We start from the raw sequence: 23,208 nt of genomic DNA on the forward strand, positions 1-23,208 counted from the left end.
GAATTCCAGAGCAGCCCACCTGCTCCACTGCTTTATACAGCTGATTCCGTCTACACTATTGGCTTATACTACAGGAATTTTAAAATTTCAAAAACTAATTTTTTTTCCAAATTTTTAGCCTTTGTTCTATTTACAAGCGGGGGCTGCTCTTGTCGATCCACTTTCACTTCTCCAGCCACTTTGTTCAGCCAAAGGCCTGATCTGGATGAAGTCAGAAACCTTGCTTGATGATGAAATATTAATTCCTGAGATCTCCAAAGGCTACTCCATATTTCACTGTGACGAGGACCGGCTGTGGAGTCCTAGTTGCAAATAAATTTCCACTTCGTTCCGAACTCATCTTCTCATCCTCCCGTTGACAAGCGGGGTCGGCTCGTCGTGATCAATTTCGCCACTTTATTTTATCAAATGCCTGCTCTGAATGCAATCGCGAGGCTTTTAAATCCCCACCTAGTGTATCAAGCCATCGTTGTTTCTGCCGTCCTTTTGGTCGTTTACCATCGCCTCCGATGTTCAGACCAATCTTGGCAAGTGAATTCTCATTGGCGCGAATTACGTGACCATACCATCGAAGACGCCCCTCTCGCAGTTTTTCCACCATCGGTGCGACCCCATATCGATAGCGGATATCCTCATTTCGGATGTAATTAAAACGTGTCACGCCACTAGTCCAGCACAACATCTTCGTCTTTCCATTCATTGTCTTTTATAATCAGCCAACACTGACCTAATCATCCTAGCTTTTTGATATGTTCCAATAGTCCCTTACCCTCTTCTCTTCTACTCTCTCCTTTTACAAATATTTGTTTTGCCCTGTAATTCCACGGCACCTAGAATTCACTGGATCGCACTCTCCATCTCTTTCTTTCCGGCCGCGGCGCATTTTTCCATAGTTCAATGTATCACAGTCAGAATTTGCTACTCCGTCCTTAAATCTGGAGCGAACTCTGCGTGAAAGCAATTTAATTATGATAAATTTCTGCAAAACGAACTTCCATGCTCTCTAATTAAGTTTATTATCAATCAACTGGGATCACATATTATCTACCTCCACGTTATCTAACTTAACATTATCAAACTTAACGTAGTCTTAATAATATTAATAAAACCTTCTCACTTCGTACCTGCCTACTTCTCCCAAAGGCCCCACCCTTTTTCAAGTTGGCTCACCAAAGAGATCTAAAAAAATCTTCCGAAAATATCGCGGTCGCTATGCACTTCTCTGTCAAATAAATAATTGAAAAGGGGCGTAGGCGATACTGGATATTCGGGGCCGCTCTTACTGATTTGTAATTGTTATGGCCCCACACTCGTAATATTCATAATCCAATTTAATTTTTCCTCAAATTTACAGTCTTCACTGCCAACTCCCAATAACATTCCCGCAACTTATATTGTTCTTATTTCTCTTCCGTGTTTACCTCCACGACTTCTGCATGCTCTATGCCTCTTCCTTCCTCCCTCCCCCCCCACCTGGGTCGCGCGCCGTTCCTCTCTTTATTTCCTCCTTCGTTGAATTCCTCCTTGATAAATTTGGCACCAAAGTCGAACTAAGGCCTGAAGCGGTTCCTAATCTCTCGTTAATTAACTGAAAACACTACATCTACCTCCCTCGTCTATAATTTTTAATAGAAATCCCGAGAAATACTACTTCTTTCATCGGAAAGAGACCTTTATTATCCTTATCCTAAAAAGCGGAGACCCCACTCCAGCTGCGAACTACCGTCTTATCTCTCCTCTCCTATTATTCAATAATCCAAGAAAAATACGCCAACGACCGATTGGCAATAAACTTCAGGTACCTCATAGTGATGCAGCATGATTTTATGAATGATCTACTGCGTCGAACCTTCTCGACTTTACCTTCGATGTTAAATTCACGGCAACAGGTTCACATTATTTACGCCGATTTCTCTAAAGTCTTGGATAATGCCAACGATAATATATTCCTCCCTAAACTCACCTTACTTCACTTTTCCCACTTATCTAATCATTCCTATAGAGTTTCCTTTCATTGTAACTCAGCCCGTCCCTGCTCTCCTTCCTCTGGAACTCCTAAAGGCTCTATAATAGGCCCCATTATTACAATTTTGAACTACTGACCTTCCCTGAACTAAGAAGCTCTTTGGCAATGAAAGCCCAATTGGCAACTATGAATTGCCCACTTTCAAAGTGCTTTGAAGAGGCTTGTCCTGGTGCAATGAATAACTGCAGAAACTAGGAAATCAAGCTAATAACAGATAAAGCAATAAGAATTAAAATTGTTTAAACTTCAGCAACTCACAGCGTTGATATAAAGGACAGGGAATTGTCACGAACTCCAGAGTCCAGTCAGCGCAGGCTTTCTTGGAAGTACACCATCCGAAAGAACAGGTGAGAGAAGTGAGGGGAGGGGTAACAATTTTGGGTCTTTGAAAAATTGTTTCAAAGAAATCTGCGTCACAGCGGGGGCGGCGGTTACTTGTAAAAAATCCAGAGCTGTTAGTATGTGTTGAGCATTTCAAACCACCTGGCATGGATGCCATATATCCAGCAATGCTAGACTAGAGTATACTCGTATATCACCAAGAACCTTCTACGAATTATATTTCTAGCAAGCCTTGCTCTAGCTGAAGGTTAAGGTAGTCTTCATACCAAACCTCGAGAAAGACAATGACTCAAAGAAATTTAGACACATCCGCTCATCATTCCCATTGAAATGCTGAAGAGACCGATTGTGCATTACATTCGAAAAGTGGGTTTAGATCGCACCGATTCAGTGAAAACCAACGTTTTTATCGGCGTGGAAAGTTCTGTAAGTAGCACCTCCACTTACTGATTTCCAAAGTAGAGTACCCAACTTGAAACGGTTTCTGACTGTGAGCCCTTCCAAGAACTATGTGATGCCGCCAAAGATTACTACTTTGCAACGGTCGAGTATGTGTTGATCGTTACCTAAATGAATGAAACAACAAAGGGCTGACCCCAAGGAGGTGTGCTGTACACACTTCAGTAGAGTATGTTAATTGACACGCTACTGCGTAGATTTCAAGAACTGCAAACATAAGCCCAAAGTACGAAAAGTGTAGTTGTGCATGTTATTTATCGTAACTTTCGAACCGTATATAGATATATACAAAGCGCTGCTAACTAGACTAATTGATAAGTGACTCAGGCACGGGCTTTTAGTAAGTCTAAATAAAACCCGCGCATCCAAATCAGGCCTTTGACAGAGCAAAATCGCGAAACCGATCACGACGAGTCGACCCCGCATGTGAACGCGACAAAGGCTAAAGAAAAAGAAGGAGGGGTAAACTGTTGAGCATGCGTTTGAAGGAAACATTTCAGCTTTCTGAACAAATGGAATCTCGGAGTGATTCTAGATAAAAAGCTGCTTCAAAACAAACATATGTATAGACGCAAAGATGAAAAAAATCTCGCAGGATACGAACGTTTTCCTTAGCAAGGGGACTTAGCAATAAGGAAACAGAATCCCTTAAAGATTCCACGTCTATTGTCTGTCGTACCCCAAGGAATGAGATTACTGCCATCAGACTTACTGCTCGAGCAGTGTTCGCTGGTCGCCATCTGTTTGGTCTTTTTGAAAAATAAATTGGCGAATCGGTTGGCACGAACTATTCCAACGACAGTGATGTGAACTAGGAGGTGAAAAATAATTTCCGAGCCGGAAACCATTTCGTAAAATCACGATTATCGCGTACCGACCCTTTTCATCAGCACTTGATATTCTGCTCTGGTGGCAGATTTTTGGGCAAAGATTAAGTCCTCACTAAACTTTCCTTTGAAGAGGATGATTTGATCATTAACGCAGACATTCTCCTCGAAGCCAACCTCAAACAGTCGGCTTCGAATTCAGCCCTGGACTCCGAACATTATTGTCGACGACGTCCAATCACTGAGGTAGAGCGTCTACAACAATATAAACAATTCCATCAGATCACGTACCCTCGGTAAGCCGGTTGTTTTCATTTTTAAGGTTTTGTGTAAAACAAAACCTTTTTAAAATCGGTTTACTGTCTGTCTGTCCGTCACACGGAGGCGATTATAGCAATTGACACCAAATTTGGTATAAGAGTGGGAACTATGAACCCTCACGCATACAATGAATTATATCCTTTTTAGTTGATTTTATGGGGGGTCGCCATACAGGCAAAAGGGGGGTTCCGACTTGTTATGAAATTAACTGCAGACTATGTTTGTAGTGGAACTAGGCAAAGAATCACATTTAAATCGACTTCAACCATTTCCAAATCGATAGAATCGTCTACCACCATCGTTTTATTCATCACGTGTGATATTGCATTCACCATTGATTTCGTTTCGTTTCTGCCTCATTTTGATTAAGGTGGGTGAACATTATAATCAAAAAGTAAGGCAGTTTGTTGACGCCTAATCTTGGAAGCAGCAAACATTTATTTCAAATGATTCGGTGGTTAGTCCAAAAAGAGAAGTCCAAGGACAGAAAAAGTGGGGGAAAGTTTCTTTCCAATTGGTCCGGTTCGTCATCAAGATGATGCGGACTCAAGACTTCTCAATCCTTAAACAACAAATTAGATAAATCCATTTGGCCGAGCCGGTTCAAGTCAGTATACAAGTAAGTGTAAAACAAATGCTGGGAACTATCGTTACTGGAGGCGAATGACATAGCGACAAGGAATGGAGTTTTATCTCATGCCTTGGGAAAAAAGAAAAAGTTTCCTTTTTAAAGAAGTTATGCTTCACACAAATATTCGTTCACAAACGAATTTCTAATTTACGCTAACAATAATAGACAACATAAAACAGCAGTTAAAAGAAGTTGAGGAAGACCAATATCCAGAATGCTGAAGATGGTGAATAGAATAATTAGTATGAAATAATCTAGCTCTGTATGTCCTTTTGTTGATAAGGAGATTTAGTGAAAATCACATTTAAATAATTTGATGACTCTTCAATTGCTTTACCTCCAACCGTTCTTAGGTCCAATGAAGTTACTAATAACCTACTATGCTTCCTTGCTATATTTAGTGTGAATACTCCCCAAAAATACACCTCAAATTTATTTCAAATATTTCAGTTGCTTAGATCAATTAAATTTTGTGGTAAGAAGGTCGCAGGTCGACACCACCAACTCATGAAAATTTAAGTAACTTACTCATCATTCACATTAATTCATTTAAGTAAAGTGACCAGGCCAAAAGACCTTACCCAGGAAATCCCCAATACACACAGTTTTATTGAGGCACCTTCAAGACAAGCTCCTGAATGATTTAAAAGTACGCTTTTTCCATTTTTCTAACCATTGTTTATGTTATTAAACCGATACTATTGCCAAAATTCATTTCCACTGGATTTCACCAAATCGACAGCGAAAACGAGGTAAATATTAAACGTAATTATAGTGGCTGATTCGATTCAATTACATGCTTACAATCTATGAAAAATAAATACACTTTAGAGTAATAGGCACCTTAAAATCCAACCCAATGTGTTCACTTTCTCGTAAAAACGTATAAAAAAACCGTGAAAAAAGTTAAACTTTCAAAACAAATGTAACATAGAACAATTACAAAGTAAATAATGCAACAAAAATGCCACGAATTCGCCCACAAACAAATCGGAAAAAAAGATAAATTTATATACATATATGAAGAAGAACATATTTTTGGTGAAAAAAAAAAAAAAATTAAATGAAGAAAACTATATCTAACCACAACAATGAATATTTATACAAAATAAAAAAGGGAAATAACTAATGCTATTATAAATACAATGTTTAAATGGAAAGCACATAGGAACCGGAAACTGCTAATTGCGAGCAATGATCATTTACTTCCCTGATCGACATAAACAATTAACGTAACCTTAAAAATAATATTAACAAACGCAAAAGAAAACTACTGAAATTTGAATAATAAACTTGATGCAAAATGGAAATAAAAATCCTAAAGGAAAACTGTTGATAACAAAACCAAACGAATAATTAAAACTAAAACCCTTACAAGTATGTCAGAATATAAAGATATGCCAAATTCTTTGAGATGTGAACAGTTTTAGTAACAAAAATATAATTAAAGTGGAAATGAAATAAATTAATACAAATTAATGCACAAATTTTAATCTTGTCTACAGATACATAAACTCAATGGTATGAAGTAACAAGAAGCCAACAGAAAAGAAATAAAACTTTACCGAAATATATATATATATGTATTCATATATGAAAATAGTCAAAGTTTTAAAAGTATTTTTTCACAGTATTGATAGTCTGAAATCTTTTCTGTCTTCTTTTTTTATCTAATGTTCATTTCGAACTGAATTTGATTTGATCTACACAATAACAATTTGAATTGGTTGAAAATTAATGTGTATATTCTAGAATCCAATGTTTTAGATGATAATCGAAAATACATAGCGAGGAAAATCTAGATTACTCACGAAACAGGTATATACGGCACAAAGGGGAAAATTGTAACCCAAGATATTAAAAGCAAACAATGATGGCAAAATAAATTTGTAATTAAATGTAATTGTATGTATGATGTTATAAACAGCGGATAATATATGTACATTCAATTAGGACTTTATTAATATAAGTTCAGTAAAATTGTTTTCGAGTTTGAATTACGTTATAAAATGTATATCATATGCACATTTTTATAAAATATATTGTTTGACTACCTTATTTTTGTAATAAAATGGAGAAAATCCAAGATTGCAGAAAAGCTTGTTTCATTTGTACATATGAATATTTATCCCCACGCATCTCTGGAACTTAATTCGATTAAATTAATCGAAGACATCGATAAATGCATGCAAAAAGGTCAATAAATTCAAAATTATCAATTAGTACTTTCCGAATATGATATTAGTTTTGCCGTGAATTCTAAAGTGTGCGAGTAAGGAGTCAAAATGTACGCACTTAAAGTGAGGCAAGACCCATTTTCGGAAACTATCCAACCCAGCAAATCAGAAAGGTGCACTTAGATGAAATCTAGGCCCCAGAATATGTCCCATTCCATCCTCAAATAAACTAATAATATATTACCAACTTTTAGAAATCGACTGGAAAACCACCTTAAATTCGTCCTAGAAGTACTCAGTTTTGCACTAGCACAGAGGACCATGTCTCGAATACGCGAGTATGCCAAGTTGGCTTATTAGTGCCGAGCATGATTCTACCAAATTTAGTGAAAATCCCACTATTATTAATAAAGTTATAATAAGTCAAAGTTAGCCTCGGTGCAACAATACTTCGGATAGGGACTGACTTTTTGGCTAACAAAAAGGAATTATGATTGGTTTCTGGAAGAGTGCTTTGAAGGGCGTTACCTGCCGACTTCGCACCCAAGAAGACGATCAACTGAAGATCTGGAAAGAACACTCCACCATATCACTTCCGGCGAAATTTCACCTCTTGTGGATGAAATGACTAGTCGCTGTAACATGCCGATACGGGCTGCTTCACTAAACAGAAGAGAAATCTTTTCGCCGTTAAGGCACTCAAACGAAATAAAGTCGCTCGTCTTGACGGCCTCCCCGCAGAGTTACTTATCGCTGCACCTGTAATTGGTACAGATTTGCTGGTGAGAAGAAGAAGGATGATCATTAAGATTCCAAAGAAAGCGGGTAACAAAACTACAGCGAGCAAACTAGTTCAATCTTGATTCTTCTACACTGCCCACATCAATACCCTATTGACCATTTTGGAACAGTACGTGAAGCTTCGATTGTCACTTCGCCTGCTTTTCATCGATTTCGAGAAAGCTTTCGATAACGTAAACAGTGAATGATTCTGATTTGTCCTTCGTAGGAAGAGCAGTCCGGAAGAACTCTTAGTCGTAATCAGAGTGACATATGTAGAGCATTTCAATCGACCATAACATCTTTCTCCAAAAACACCTCGTTTACGATGAGCAACTTACTCCCACTTTTCTTGATCACCGAATTCTTCTCTTCGGGCTTAACACCCAAATTTTAAGATGTAAAATCATACCGTTTGGTCCAGTCCGACATAAAGTGGATGCGGACTTAGGACTCCTCAATCTCTAAATAAAAATTTTCTAGCTAAGCCAAGTTTCGGTGTGAAGTGTAAGCGGATTTACAATTTATATTATTCACATCTACGTTGTGTTTTGCGAATTACAAAAGCGAGCGCACTATACCTGCGAACCGTTTTGGTCACGCCGCTCCCAGGGTGGAAGTGAAGCAACATCTGATGAGTTGCCCCTGCCCTGGTGCGAAATCGTAATCCATCGTCTCCTTTTAATTTTCAAAAACCAAAGTTCTCAGTTTGACTGGTCGTCGCACCCTCGCTACTTGCATTAATAGAAAGATTATCGAAAGCATCAGTCAGTTTGAATATCTAGACAGCAAAGTTTCTGCTAAAGGGGGCGCCGAACTGGATGTTGTCGCGCGCACTAACCGGTTTCGTTGCCTTGCCTAAAAATCAGGGAAAACAATTACCTCAACGCCAGATGAAGACGAGAGTATTCTGTGCTAGTATTCTTTCTGTGTTGCTATATAAAAAGTAACCCCCACTGTTACTCGAATGTTCCAAGCCTCCATCAACACCTGCCTGCGTAGTATCGTCGCAATACTGTGCCTGATACTATTTCAAACTAAGAACTTGGCCCGGGGCGCGGGCCTGTCACCCGTAGGCAATGTGATCAGAAGGCGAGAGTGACAGTGGTTAGATCACACATTAAGAAGGGGAAATAATTGCCATGCGATGAAACCACCTCTTCCAAAATAGCCAACAAGTGCGGCGTTCCAAGAACGAAGATGCACTTGGCGCACAAGGGAAGAAGGGAATTGCGAACATTTCAGGATGTTCTGAGGGGCTGAAGCGCATTTTCGCAAACCGCGAACATTGACGTGTAGGCGTGGTCGATGCGCTGTAACCCACCCAGGGTATGGCAGCCTTTGTATATATACATGTATGTGCCCAAAACATTGCATTTCAATAGATGTAGTCGTTTCTAAGAGAAGTATGTGTCGGCGGTAGGCAGACAGACGGACAGACAGACAGCAGCCTAGAAATTATCGTCGATGCCATCTGAGAAAGCAGACTTCATTATGCGTCACTTTTCGAGGGCATACCCCAGCCCCATTAGTCGTTCCGATCGATGTAAAAGATGTGAGAAAAAAGTAATATTGATGAGAAATGGAATGGGACCCCAAATTCCTATTGTATGAGGGAAAGGAGGACTACTAATAACCGGTAGACTGCCCAAAGTGAGGCATGCCTAGAATTCTCGAAGGTTTGTCTACAATGAATGAGATTTATTCAATTATTTCAGGGTCGCTCAGGCTTCATTTTAGCAGACCACCTACGTATCTGATATGTAGATGAACGAGCAAGGTCGAATCAATTGAGGAAGGACTTGGATGTAGGGTATGTTCACCTTTCCACAAAATTTGGTGTCAATCGGTATAACAATTTCTAAGAAAAAAGCGTGTGGCAGATAGACAGCTAGGCGGACAGGCAGACCGTATAACGTTAAAATTAGGATTTGTAGTTGATTTCCCCCAGCAGAATGAAAAGAGTCCTACTATATTTCATCATCATCATCAACGGCGCAACAACCGGTATCCGGTCTAGGTCTGCCTTAATAAGGAACTCCAGACATCCCGGTTTTGCGCCGAGGTCCACCAATTCGATATCCCTGAAAGCTGGCGTCCTGACCTACGCCATCGCTCCATCTTAGGCAGGGTCTGCCTCGTCTTCTTTTTCTACCATAGATATTGCCCTTATAGACTTTCCGGGTGGGATCATCTTCACCCATACGGATTAAGTGACCCGCCCACTGTAACCTATTGAGCCGGATTTTATCCACAACCGGACGGTCATGGTAACGCTCGTAGATTTCGTCATTGTATAGGCTACGGAATCGTCCATCCTCATGTAGGGGGCCAAAAATTCTTCGGAGGATTCTTCTCTCGAACGCGGCCAAGAGTTCGCAATTGTTCTTGCTAAGAACCCAAGTTTCCGAGGAATACATGAGGACTGGCAAGATCATAGTCTTGTACAGTAAGAGCTTTGACCCTATGGTGAGACGTTTCGAGCGGAACAGTCCTTGTAAGCTGAAATAGGCTCTGTTGGCTGACAACAACCGTGCGCGGATTTCATCATCGTAGTTGTTATCGGTTATGATTTTCGACCCTAGATAGGAGAAATTGTCAACGGTCTCAAAGTTGTATTCCCCTATCCTTATTCTTTTTCGTGTTTGTGTTTGACCAGTGCGGTTTGATGTTGTTGGTTGATTCATCTTCGGTGCTGACGTTGCCACCATATATTTTGTCTAGCCTTCATTGATGTGCAGCCCAAGATCTCGCGCCGCCTACTCGATCTGGATGAAGGCAGTTTGTACGTCTCGGGTGGTTCTTCCCATGATGTCGATATCGTCAGCATAGGCAGTAGTTAGGTGGACTTGAAGAGGATCGTACCTCTTGCATTTACATCAGCATCACGGATGACTTTCTCGAGGGCCAGGTTAAAGAGGACGCATGATAGCGCATCCTCTTGTCGTAGACCGTTGCTGATGTCGAATGGTCTTGAGAGTGATCCTACTGCTTTTATCTGGCCTCGCACATTGGTCAGGGTCAGCCTAGTCAGTCTAATTAATTTCGTCGGGATACCGAATTCTCTCATGGCCGTGTACAGTTTTATCCTGGCTATGCTATCATAGGCGGCTTTAAAGTCGATGAAAAGACGGTGCAACTGTTGTCCATATTCCAACAGTTTTTCCATCGCTTGCCGCGGAGAGAAAATCTGATCTGTTGCTGATTTGCCTGGAGTGAAGCCTCTTTGGTATGGGCCAATGATGTTCTGGGCGTATGGGGCTATCCGGCCTAGCAAGATAGTGGAGAATATCTTATAGATGGTACTCAGCAACGTGATACCTCTATAATTGCTGCACTGTGTGATATCTCCCTTTTTATGTATGAGACAGATAATGCCTCGTTGCCAATCTTCAGGCATTGATTCGCTGTCTCATACCTTGAGCGCAAGTTGATGAACCACTTGGTGTAACTGGTCGCCTCCATATTTAACCAATTCGGCTGTAATTCCATCGGCTCCTGGCGACTTATGATTTTTTAGCCGATGAATTGCACGGACTGTTTCTCCTAAACTTGGTGGTGGCAGTATTTGTCCGTCGTCTTCAGTTGGCGGGACCTCCAGCTCGCCGATGTTCTGGTTGTTCAGTAGCTCATCAAAGTACTCAACCCATCGCTCTAATATGCCCATTCTGTCGGAAATCAGATTTCTCTCTTTGTCTCGGCAGGATGAGCATTGAGGTGTATAAGGCTTCATCCTGCTGACTTGTTGGTAAAACTTCCGCGCCTAGTGCGGTTGCTCCCTGTACTTTTCTAGCTCACAGACTTGTTGGTTCTCCCAGGCTTCCTTTTTCCATCTGTGAAGTCGCTTCTCCGCTCGACGGAGTTCGTGATAGGTCTCTGCGCGTGCCCGCGTTCTTTGAGAATGCAACATTACTCGGTATGCGGCATTCTTCCGTTCCGTTGCTAGCTTACATTCATCGTCAAACCAGCCGTTCTGACTTCTTTTGCGGCTGGGGCCAAGTATGTTTGTGGCCGTATCCATGATAACGTTCTTCAGGTGATTGTGAAGATCATTTGTTGATGCTTCATCTCCAGGTCCTCTGTTGACTGCGGTTATTGCGGCATCCATTTCCCTCTTATAGGTGTCGCGGAGGGTTGTGTTGTGGATGGCTTCAGTGTTCACTCTCACCTGATTGGCAGAGGGGATTCTAGGTGGTATTGTTATTCGGGCTCGGAGCACCATGCCAACGAGATAGTGATCCGAGTCTATATTGGCCCCCCTATATGTTCTGACATTCATCAAGACTGAGAGGTGGCGACGTTCGATCAACACGTGGTCAATTTGGTTGAAAGCGGTCCCGTCTGGAGAGGCGCACGTATGTTTGTGGACCGCTTTCCGCGCAAACCAGGTACTTCCAACAACCATTTCGTGTGACCCTGCTAACTGAATAGTCCGCAATCCGTTATCATTTGTTTTTTCATGTAAGCTATGGGAGCCAACGTATCGCCTGAATACTGGCTCCTTCCCTACTTGGCTGTTAAAATCCCCAAGTATGATTTTGATATCATATCTGGGACAGGCTTCGAGGGTAAGTTCTACTGCCTTGTAGAAGGTATCCTTCTCCGACTCTGCAGTCTCCTCTGTAGGGGCGTGAACGTTTATGACGCTTATATTTCTAAACTTGCCTCGGAAGCGCAGAGTGCATAGCCGTTCGCTTATGTTTTCAAAGCCGATAACAGCAGGTTTTATTTTTTGGCTGACTAAGAAACCTACTCCGAGCACATGGTTTACTGGATGACCGCTATAATATATGGTGTAGTGGCTCTTCTCCAGGAAACAGGTCCCTGTCCATCGTATCTCTTGCAACGCTGTTATATCAGCCCTATATTGGGACAGGGTATCGGCTAGCTGCTCATCAGCTTCATCTCTGTGCAAATCGTTGTTCCGTTGTCGCTGCCGGGTCCGTCGTTTTAAAATCCGTCCTGTCCGAGGCTCCTGTTCCCGCCTTTCCACCAAATTTGGTGTCAATCGCTATCACCATTTCTGAGAAAAATGGGTGTGACCGACAGATGGACAGACAGACAGACAAAGACGCAAAATATAAAATGCAGCACAATACGTTAAATACTACGAAGGAAGGTCCGTTTAGAAGGGGTAATCCAGCCAATACTCATAGAGAACAAGGCCCTGGCCCGGAGGAACTACCTTTCAATAGAGTAGAAATAATTGAGCTGTCCGAGATCATCAATGATAAGTACAACATGAAACAAGCTATTAAAAGCATGGTGAGAGGAAAGAGATCCCAAGGAAAAGCCGGAACCTAAAATTCCAAACAATGTCACAGGTGACCGAAGCAACACCGTACCGCAGTGTTAGCGACCCGCCAGCAAAGAAAAGAGTCCGGGAGAAAGACGATGATCTTCTAGGGAATCAAAAGGCACCTGTCAGAAAAAAGTACACAAGCAGTTCCGAAGAACGAAACTAAAAGCATGCAAGGTAAAAGTCTGTGCCCCAATGGGAACGAAAATAGTGGATGGACGAAGGTCGTTATTAAAAATGCAAAAGTGTGAACTCGCCCAGAGGCAATCGATATCTCCAGTAAAGGCAATTTGTCTCGGAGATTCTAAAAAATCTGGGTAAAAATGTCAGCAAAATCCGAAGGACACAGAAAGGCGACCTCGTGTTTGAGCTAGAAAAAACAGCTTGAGTAAAGCCGATGACTTTGGCACCCAAATGACAAAATCGCTTGGAAAGATCATCACAATTCGGACCCAAAAGCATTAGATCCACATACAGTGCAAGGATCTTAACGAAGAGAACGAACGGGAAGAAAAATTCACTACGTTAAAAGAACACTTTAAGTTGAAGGAACTGGTAGAAGAATGCATAGTGAGCTTGAGAAAAGCCTATAGTAATACTCAAACGGCCACAATGCGACTACCAGTGGAGGCAGCGTAGAAATTATTGTCGACCAGAAAGTTTGGAATTGGATGAGTTGTCACCCGGCTACCGGAATTCAGGAAGGCGTTGACTGCAATGGAAAAAGGAGGTTTATTCAAATAAACCTCAATCATTGCAGGGTAGCTCATGACTTACCTGAGCAGGCCACTTATGAATCTCATATGGAAATTGCCATTATAAGTGAACCCTACAGAAAACGTAACGATAGTATAGGGGTCATAGACTTGACTGGTGGAGCGGCGATTTAGGTATGCGGCCTTCAAGCTATACAATGCTCCATGAATCAGTCGGGCAGTGGTTTCGTCTGGGCGAAAATAAGCGGTGTGTACGTAAACAGCCACTGTATGAATTTGAAGGCACGTTAGACAACCTTGTTCTCGCTGCATGGGGACGAAGTGCAAAGGTAATTGCCGCTGACTTTAATGCTTGGGCCCTCGAGTGGAGAAGCAGGGAGAGTAGCACAAGGGGCCAAAGTCTATTAGAGGCTTTTGCCCAACTGAATTTAATTTTGGCCAATGAAGGGAGACAAGCACCTTTCGCAAAGGGGGTCTTCCCCCCTGCACCGACAAGTGGTATGTCCTGCCATGTTAGCAAGGACTACACGCACAACGATCATCTGGCATTCATCTTTGAACTGAGGAGGGAACCACAGGGCAGCGAAATAGGATACCCTAAAGCCGAAAAGGGCATCAGGCTGGTCTGCAAAAGCATTGGGCAAGAGAAGCTTCTTAAAAGTATGGCTAGACCAACCTACTAACGCAAGCGGTCCCACGGAACGAGCTCTCCATGTCACACAATGCATCGCCAAGGCATATGACGCATCCATGCCTAGAAGGTGCTCATTCCCCAATTACTGGTGGAATGGTGAATTGGTCAGCCTTTGATTAGCCTGTCATCGAGCCAGATGAACAGCTCAGAGGGCGGTAGGAAGGAGTGAGCAGGGACAAAAGAAGCATGCTTACAAGGTAGCCCCAAAAACGTCAAGCTTGCCATTCAATGAAGCAAGAGGGAATGCTTTACGGAGCTCTCCTAGGAAGCGGATATAGGTCCGTGGGAGAGCGCTTATAGAGTTGTTATGGGATGGTTGAGAGGCCAATCATCCCCACACATCAGGTGCTCTACTCTCTTGTTGAAAATCATCCGGGGGTTATTTCCCCAGCAAAAAAGGGCCACTGACACATTTCAAAGATATCTGAACGTGGCGGTAAATCCTGGAGTGATCACGGATGAACTGTTGAAAATCTGCAGCAGAATAGGCGATAACAAAGCTTCGGACCTCGACGGCGTACCGAATAGAGCCCTTAAGTTCACCGTAAAATTAAGACCGGACATGTTCGCTGAATTGGTGGAAGCGTGCATGTCCCTACAGAATGGGAGCGGCAGAAGGTGGTACTGCTGCCTAATACTGCTAAACCTGCAGGTGAATCATCCTCTAATAGACCCATATGTCTTCTGGACACTATGGGGTGAATGTTGGAGCGGGGGGGGGGGAATCAGAGAGGCCTTTCAGATCAATCATTGATGCCATCATCAAAATGGTTACTGGCTTGGCTAAAAGTACAATTCACGGAAGGGGCAGTACCAGCAAATATTGCGTGGTGGTGACTCTGGGCGTGGAGAATGCATTTAATTTGGCTAATTGCAACTTCATACAAAAGTGCTTGGCGACAATTGGTGTTCCTACCTATCTTGCAGCTATTGTCGATAGCTACCTGCAAAAACGGACACTCTGGTATGACACTAATGATGGACCCAAGGAGAACGTTGTCTCCGCGGGTGTCCAACAGAGCTCCGTACTGGGCCCACTACTGTGAAACATCATGTGTAATGATGTATTTATCCTTCCTGTTCCAGAAAGAGATATAGTTGTAGGTTATGCTGATGAGTGTTGGATACCCGCAACAGGATGCTGTCGGACTACCAATTAAACACCTACCTGTCATCAGAGAACTAGCATGGAACCGTTTGACACATTACTTCGGACTATCCCACCCGCACTCCCGGCTTTGGGAGCCTTCAAATCACGGAATTCCTTTCGCCAACGGGAGGAGAGGGAAGGAAGAGGGTTGTCAATTCAGGGAACCCCTTATCGTCCGATCCCTCCGCCGGTGGAGATCAATCCTCTTCGCAACAAGAAGAGCCCGAACATAATGCGCAATAAGATTCCAGCTGCCAGCGCTTTTCAGCATCTCTCTGACAATGTTGTCCGGCGAGAGCTCCCCTGTGTTTGCATAAAGCTGCTGACGAAAGACGCCCCACCTCTCGCAAGGGAAAAAGCTGTTTTCAGCGTCGTCCGCCACTCCATTGCAGAAAACACAATCAGAAGATCGCGCCTTCCCAATCCTGTGCAGGTAAGACTGAAAACTTCCATGCCCATTTAAAGATGGGTGAGGAAGTAATCAATCTCACCGTACGTTCGGTTGAACCACGGGTCTAATTTGTTGATGAGCCGCGCAGTCCATCTACCTTTTGGCTCATTTTGCCAAGAAAGTTGCCACTCGGTAAGGGTGTGTTGCGTTCTTCACACTCTCTTAAGTCCTCGCCCTTACGGCGGTAGACAGTTTTGCGCTCCTTGGCGAGGAGACAACGGGAATCACTCCCGCGATCACCATCACAGCCGGTTCGGAGTCGGTGCGATAAACAGACGCCACTGACAAAGCTCCCCGCCTCTGCACTTGAGCAAGACGTTTACGATGCACCTCCTTCTCAAGGGCATCAGCGTTGCTCCCATAAGGGGACGTCTCCTAGTTGATATAGGGCCTCCGACATTCGCCATTAGCCGACTCAAGGCCGCGACTCCAGCTGCTGCTCATCTTCGAGTCGAGCATTAAACGAAGGTATTTAAACGCTGATTTTCACTCTATAGTCAACTGGCCGATCGATATGGAACGCAGGGTCGGGATTCTCCTTCTGGTCAAGATGACTACTTCGGTTTTTCCCAGCGCAAGGCTGAAATCGTGAGCAGTCATCCATCCGCTTACCCGTCGCATCAATATGTCAAGTCTGCTTTGCGCCTGTTCAGCAGTGCTTCCGGCAAAAAGTGCCGCAACGTCGTCTACATAACCGACTAGACGCGATTCTTCGGGCATATCGAGTCTCAGCAGAAGAAGCGTTCCAGAGGTCCGGCCCTAGGATGAATCCCTGTGCTACTCCCGGCGTGATTTCCATACTCCTTTGGCTCTCTAGCGTCGCATAGAGCAGGGAGCGAGCTTTCAATCCCCCAATATCCACAAGAGATAGCTGGGCACTTGAAATGAGTTTTTTGGTGTGCCTAGCATATCTGTTCATCTTACGGAATTAAAGGCATTTCTGACATCAAGCGTTATGAGGAGCACTATCCGTGGAGATCGGCCGCTGTGTGCCTCGGCTCGATGAACCGCATCTACGACCTACATAACAGCATCCACGTAAATCTCCTTGTTCTGAACCCGAACTGCCTTGGGAATAAGTTCCCGGCAGCGCGGATCACTTCTACGAGTCTACTCTTGATGAGCTTCTTGAGCACTTTTCCGGCCGTGTCAAACATACACAGGCGGTCGGTACGCAGACGGGAGCTCCGAATCTCCTTTACCCTTACTGATTAACGCTAGTCTGGCGACTTTCTAGCGACAAGGAAAAATGCCCTCCTTCAAGCAAGCGTTGAACACTTCAAACAGCAATTGGGCCGTTGGCGGAATACCAGTTTGTAAACGTACGCCGGGATGCCATCAGGGTCTGCGCCTTCTTATTTTTCATAGTGGGACCCGCTTCTTCGAGCTCTCTCATTGTGAAAAGGGATGTAAAGTATTTAAACGCACAAATATTAAAACACAAAAGAAATCCGTCAACTTGTCTTGATTTCGTGCTCGATATTCGACCGAGATCTTCACTCTTCTATAATCTTCCTTTATCTAACTATTTCACGACGTATCTCCGATTGAGATCCTTTCTTATCTTAAAGCGTAAAACTGGACAAGTGGAAGGGTTTCAAGTTAAACCTGTTTACACACACACATATTCACCACACACATGTATTATTGGAAGATCTCCGTCAAGATCCATTCCCAATTTGCTCATTTATGTAAGATTGCAAGCTATGGCAACAAGTTAGTACGTCTACAAATTGCGTGTTACCATGCTCGTCCTACACGTTTAACTAAACCTCTTCCACGACAATTATGTAATTACATAGTTTTCATCCCATTGCGCATTGATAATCAATGAGTCGGAGACACCTTAACTCTCATTGCACATTCCGAATACGAAATAAGTGACAGATATAGAGCTTATATTTTGTCTCAGTTTTAGCTTTTTACACATTTCGATTTCACCACTTAACATATTCCCCGGGCAGCAGTGCCTCTATTCATTTGAAAAATTGATTGAATATTTATATTTGCTATTTTTACTGCTGCGGGAATTGATCTTTTGCAATAGTGATATTATCTAATTCAATATTGACCTTGCTTTTTTTTAATTTAATTTAATTATTCAAATTAAATATCTTTTCGCCAATTTGTTCATTTTTTTTTAAAGATTTGCGTATTTAACTTATTGTTGCACATAGATCTGAGTATTCAATATTTTCATCTACTTAAGTACATATATAGTTTTAGGGAATCACCCATTAAAAAGACATAGCGTCAATATAGTCCACTCGTTTGAACCATTCGAAATAGGCGTAATTCGCCTTGAAATTTCAATAGATAAACAGATCCTATTATATTTTTTATGTTTTGAAATACATTTTCACCGGTCTAATATTCTCTTTTCAACAACCCACCGATTGGGAATTAAATTTTATATTATTATATCTCATTCATTTCTAGCTCCAATAGAGTTAGCTTCATTAGTTCAATATAGTCTCAAGGAGAATCCTCGGTTACCGATAAATCTTTGAATGCCGCAAAAAGGCATCAGTAATTTGATGATTTACTCTCACAACTGAGGAAATCCTACTTGGTCTTACATGATTTCAAGCAAATTGCCCTTGATTTGATTGTAAGTTCAACTTTAAATTCTCTATATAATCATATATTCTTCCTTCAACTCAAATTATAATATTTTATTTTGATCACAAAGAAGTAAAAAAGAATGTTTTAAGATCTTTTCCTTTTTCTAATTCACTTAATACGTTCGAAAATAATTGTTGTTGTATGTATTTTATTAGTTTCACTTCCACGATTCTTAGCTTGCTCAAAATTAAAAATTAAATCGACATTTTCAAAGCTATGAAAAATCTCAAAATGTAAACTAGAATCCCTTTTGTCTTTGAAAAGAAAGAGTACTCTAAATTATCTATATATATCTATATTTGAATTTTGTTGAACTTGAACTACTTTTTTTCAGTGTGAATCAACTTTTCTTTTACGAAATTTTACCACTTTATGTAAAATCCGAAACTCTGAAAAGCCTTTCTATCACATTTTATTTTTAATTCTCTTTATTGGGGATATACCTCTACTAATATAATCAGCTGGATTTGCCTTGTGCTTGTAGAATATTCGTACCTTTGTTCAGGATTAGAAATATTCAAAGTCCCACTATGTTATTAATATAAATATATTTTCGCAATACTTCGAATTTTATTCGACTCAATGGAATCATATTAGCCAAACATAATGAAATCTTCAGATCATGAGTTAGACTTCAAATTATTATCTGCTTAATTAATAACACTTCATTATGTTAAGGCACTAAAAGAAATCAATTAGAAGTTTTAACTGAATTGAATAAAAGGATAATCAAAAAAAAATTATTTTTTTGGAAACTTTTCCGAAAACCAACGAAGGCAGATCCACTGTTTAGCATTATTTCAATGAAAAGAAAAAAATCAATTACACAACCGTCTTGAGGAGATTCCTAGTGGTTAGAATTATATAATGTATCCAAACAATCTATAGCATAAAGTTGACTCACAGCAATTTGTGTATAAGTTATCAAACTTAATCATGTAAACAAATGAAATTCGCTAATATTGCAATCACAAATTGACTTCTACTATTCCGTTCCTCATTCGCCAGTTATTCAAATTCCTTTGTATAATAGAGGTTAATATTCTTTCATACAATATTGCTCATTTGGAAAATTGGTGCGAGCAGAACCTTGACAAAGGCACAATGCAGAATTTTTTATGAGCATAATTAAGAATTTTACAACGTAAGGAAAATTTGTACATGTAAGTGATGTTCAACAAAGTAAATGTTTAATGTTATTCAAGTAATCAAGACTTTGCTATTTTAAAGCTCATGGGGAGTCTGCCCAAGCGCTTCACAATATGCTTTCACCACAAAGAGCCAGTTTGATTTGGAGAAGAATCACCAACTCAACAGCTAAGATTAGAACAAAGATTGCCAGCAAATAATGAGTTGAATATACGTTATTTAGAATGAATAATGAAATATTTAAATTTAAAACGGATGCGATGAGCATCGCATCGAAATGATATTACTGAATATCCTTTGCCACATCGTGGAGTATCTGCGCCCTTCAGCAGCAATTAAACCGAAGGGTGGTTTTAATGCATCCTGCATTTAATCTAGTAGTCAATGAATAATTATTTGCCATTAGGCCCAACATTTTTGAACTATTGACATTTACCTTTGATAGCGTGGGCGTTGCAATGTTTACAATCGCTTGCTATTCAAATAAAAAGAAATGCCCCCAAGAACGGCAAATTATAATTTCTTGTCCTTATATAGATGATTTAGCAGCAGAAGCATATTCTTGGAACAATTAACGAAAATAAAAAATAAAATAAAAAGTATTCCAAAGAAACTTGAACTACGCAAGTGATTTTTGAACTCTTATGAAATAGTAAAGAACATTTCACATACGGGATTTTAAATCAAAAACTCATCCAAAAGTACTAGGCGCCATCATGGAATGTCTTGCATGAGTATTTTGGCTTTCCTAATGATTATTACCATGATCAACAGAAAGGTGTTAAGTCAGATCTCAATGACATCTGATCCAATGGGATTATTGGCTCCAACATCTTTAATGCTAAATATTCAATGCACCAAATATGGAAATATGAAGCAAATAGGGATAATAGGGTCCCATTTGAATTACTTTGATTTTCGGATGCATCAACAATGTACTATGGTGCTTGTGTACATATAAACAGATATCAAGATTAATAGAGAGGAAAATTATGAGTTGAAGTTAGTATCTAGGATCGTTCTCTCTACTTAAATAAGAGTTAAATAAAACTGGGTTTATATCTAAATAAGTGGAATCCTATTGTTATTTAATTCCGTATTTGAATAGCTGGTTACCATCCAGTCGAAAACGATATTTTGAAGCAGTTACTCCTGTTAACCTATCCTCTTCTAAAAATTCACAAAACCACACGACGTCGAACAAAAGATTAACAGGAGTCAACATACAGCAACAATATATACATAAAGGAGAGAACGACCTGAACACGGAACCCTTCAATATTTTAACCCGTTGCCGCTGCAAGGATGCAACATAGCGGAAGGAACATCACCACAAATGCAATCTGCGAGAAAATTGTCACCAAAAAAATCTCCCACGATTCAGCCTACTGCATGAGACAGCACGATTCAACGATTCTTGGCAATTTCACAAACAATATATCGTTCGGTTGTAGCTCCTCCTCTTCTGCTAAAGTGAGTTGATGCACACACGCAAGCAAATAATAGTTGCTTATCTGGAAATATAATTTAATCATTGAAATATTCCAACTAAAAAGTAAATTAAACTTGAATCGTTGTCGACCACTTCGTCGACTATACACTTCCTGAAATGATTTTGTTTTCCCAGTTTCCAAATTGGCATCATCCGTCCTCCCACGGACATTTTCACGGTACTTCGGGATCCCGTTTCCTTGTTATCTCGTTATCTCCCGGCTGCAGTGGCCGCGAAAGAAACAAAACACCATAGGCACATATGTATGCTCTTCTACTGCCTCTGACTTGTCCTGTTCCGCTCTCTTCATGGAGGCCTCTGCTTGGGCGAGGGGTGTCCCTTGGGTGGAAATCAAGGTCACCAGCCGGCGGATCACTCCAACAGAAATAGAATCCAGATGCCGAGCAAAAGCAAGAAATATGCATGCGCCTGCCGACCTAACATCACGAAAATTCACGGACTTACGGTCTGCGGATAAGACTCACGGTAAACTCAAACAAACACGGTGCTGAGACGCAACTACTTTTATAGCGCTGCACAACTTCGCAACAAGACTACGTGTTCCTCGGTCCCGAAAGATATCGACCATAGATACGGAAGACGCCTCTTACGCGTCAATCTTCACAGTAAAATTGTCGATGATTTCGTGAGGCGAGACTTTGTTTTTTCACTGCAAAATCACTTCCATCACTGATTTTAGCCCATGACAGTTCCGAGGCCGCAACATCGCACACTGTCCTTTCGTAATGTTCTGTGGTCTTCGAATTTGGCACGGCGCGCTCCAGACAACAAATTACAAATTAGTCAGATTCCAACATAAAAGTAATTTTTCGACCAAACATAGGAATTCTTAATTCACCAAAAACACAAACATTCAACAATTATTTAATCACAACCGACACCTCATTGACTCTTATCAACTGATTTTATTACACGATTGAAAATTGTTTATTGCCGATGCGATATATCCGGCTCGAAGGACCAAATGTAAAGTATTTAAACGCACAAATATTAAAACACAAAAGAAATCCGTCAACTTGTCTTTATTTCGTGCTCGATATTCGACCGAGATCTTCACTCTTCTATAATATAACAAGTCGGAATACCGGAAGCTCGTGCTTCGGGTATAAAGGTTTTGTATTCATGTTATGTAAGAAATTTCAACGCACATTTTTCTATCCGTGTATAACTACAAATTCAACATAATCTTTCATATTTTTCCAAACTACGAGACATACGTACATATTACAGCCATAGATATTCCGCTCACCCTAAACAAACAAACTGTCTATTTCCGAATACTGTACACATATATGCACATATATAAATGGATCGTACCCATATTTCCGATTTACTTTTTATATCTATTTTAATTAGGCACTACCCGCAAAGTTCATTAGCACGCATATATTATATACCTACATACATATATGTTTGGTTGGCAAATAACTAAAAAACTAAAACAAAATAATTCTCTGGAACCCAATTCATAAGAACTCATTTCATTGTGGTATTGACGAATTGATATGTGATGATGCCGTCATGCAGGTTGTAGAGTGCACGAAATTCACAAAAAAATGTAAAGTTTCATCCCCTATAACTTTGTTAATAATAGTTGGATTTTCTTCAAACTTGACCAAACTGTGCATTATATTCTTCATTACACGCATGGCAAATTTTGTACTTCTAGGATGAACATAAGGGGGGTGCCGGGTAAATTTCTAAAATGTGGAAATATTCTATTATTAACTTTATTTGTGCAGATATCTGAACCGGATATATTTTGAGGCCTAGATTTCGTAGAGATGCACCACTGTGATTTTTTTCAGATTTTTCGGTTGGATAGGTTCGGAGAACGAGACCTGTTACACTTTTCGGGGGTCATATTTTGAGCCCTCACTCCCCTATGTTTCACCCGACATCAAATATTCAACCAATTTCGAAAAGTACTAATTGAAACCTTTCATTTGATACCCTACATGGCTACATTCTGTGAAAAAAAAATGTGCACCCTCCATTTACATGTATGGGGAGCCCCCCCTTAAACTTAACATAAGATGGCGCTACTT

At 40.9% G+C, this 23,208-nt stretch overlaps 1 long non-coding RNA gene across 2 annotated transcripts in view; it reads right to left on the reverse strand.

Annotated features, from left to right (window-relative positions):
* Positions 1-23,208, reverse strand: part of LOC119651206 — a 38,330-nt gene that overhangs the window by 3,225 nt on the left and 11,897 nt on the right. The gene's annotated exons all lie outside the window — the stretch shown is intronic.

Source organism: Hermetia illucens, chromosome 3, assembly GCF_905115235.1.
Source record: "Hermetia illucens chromosome 3, iHerIll2.2.curated.20191125, whole genome shotgun sequence".
NCBI classification, from domain to species: Eukaryota; Metazoa; Arthropoda; class Insecta; order Diptera; family Stratiomyidae; genus Hermetia; species Hermetia illucens.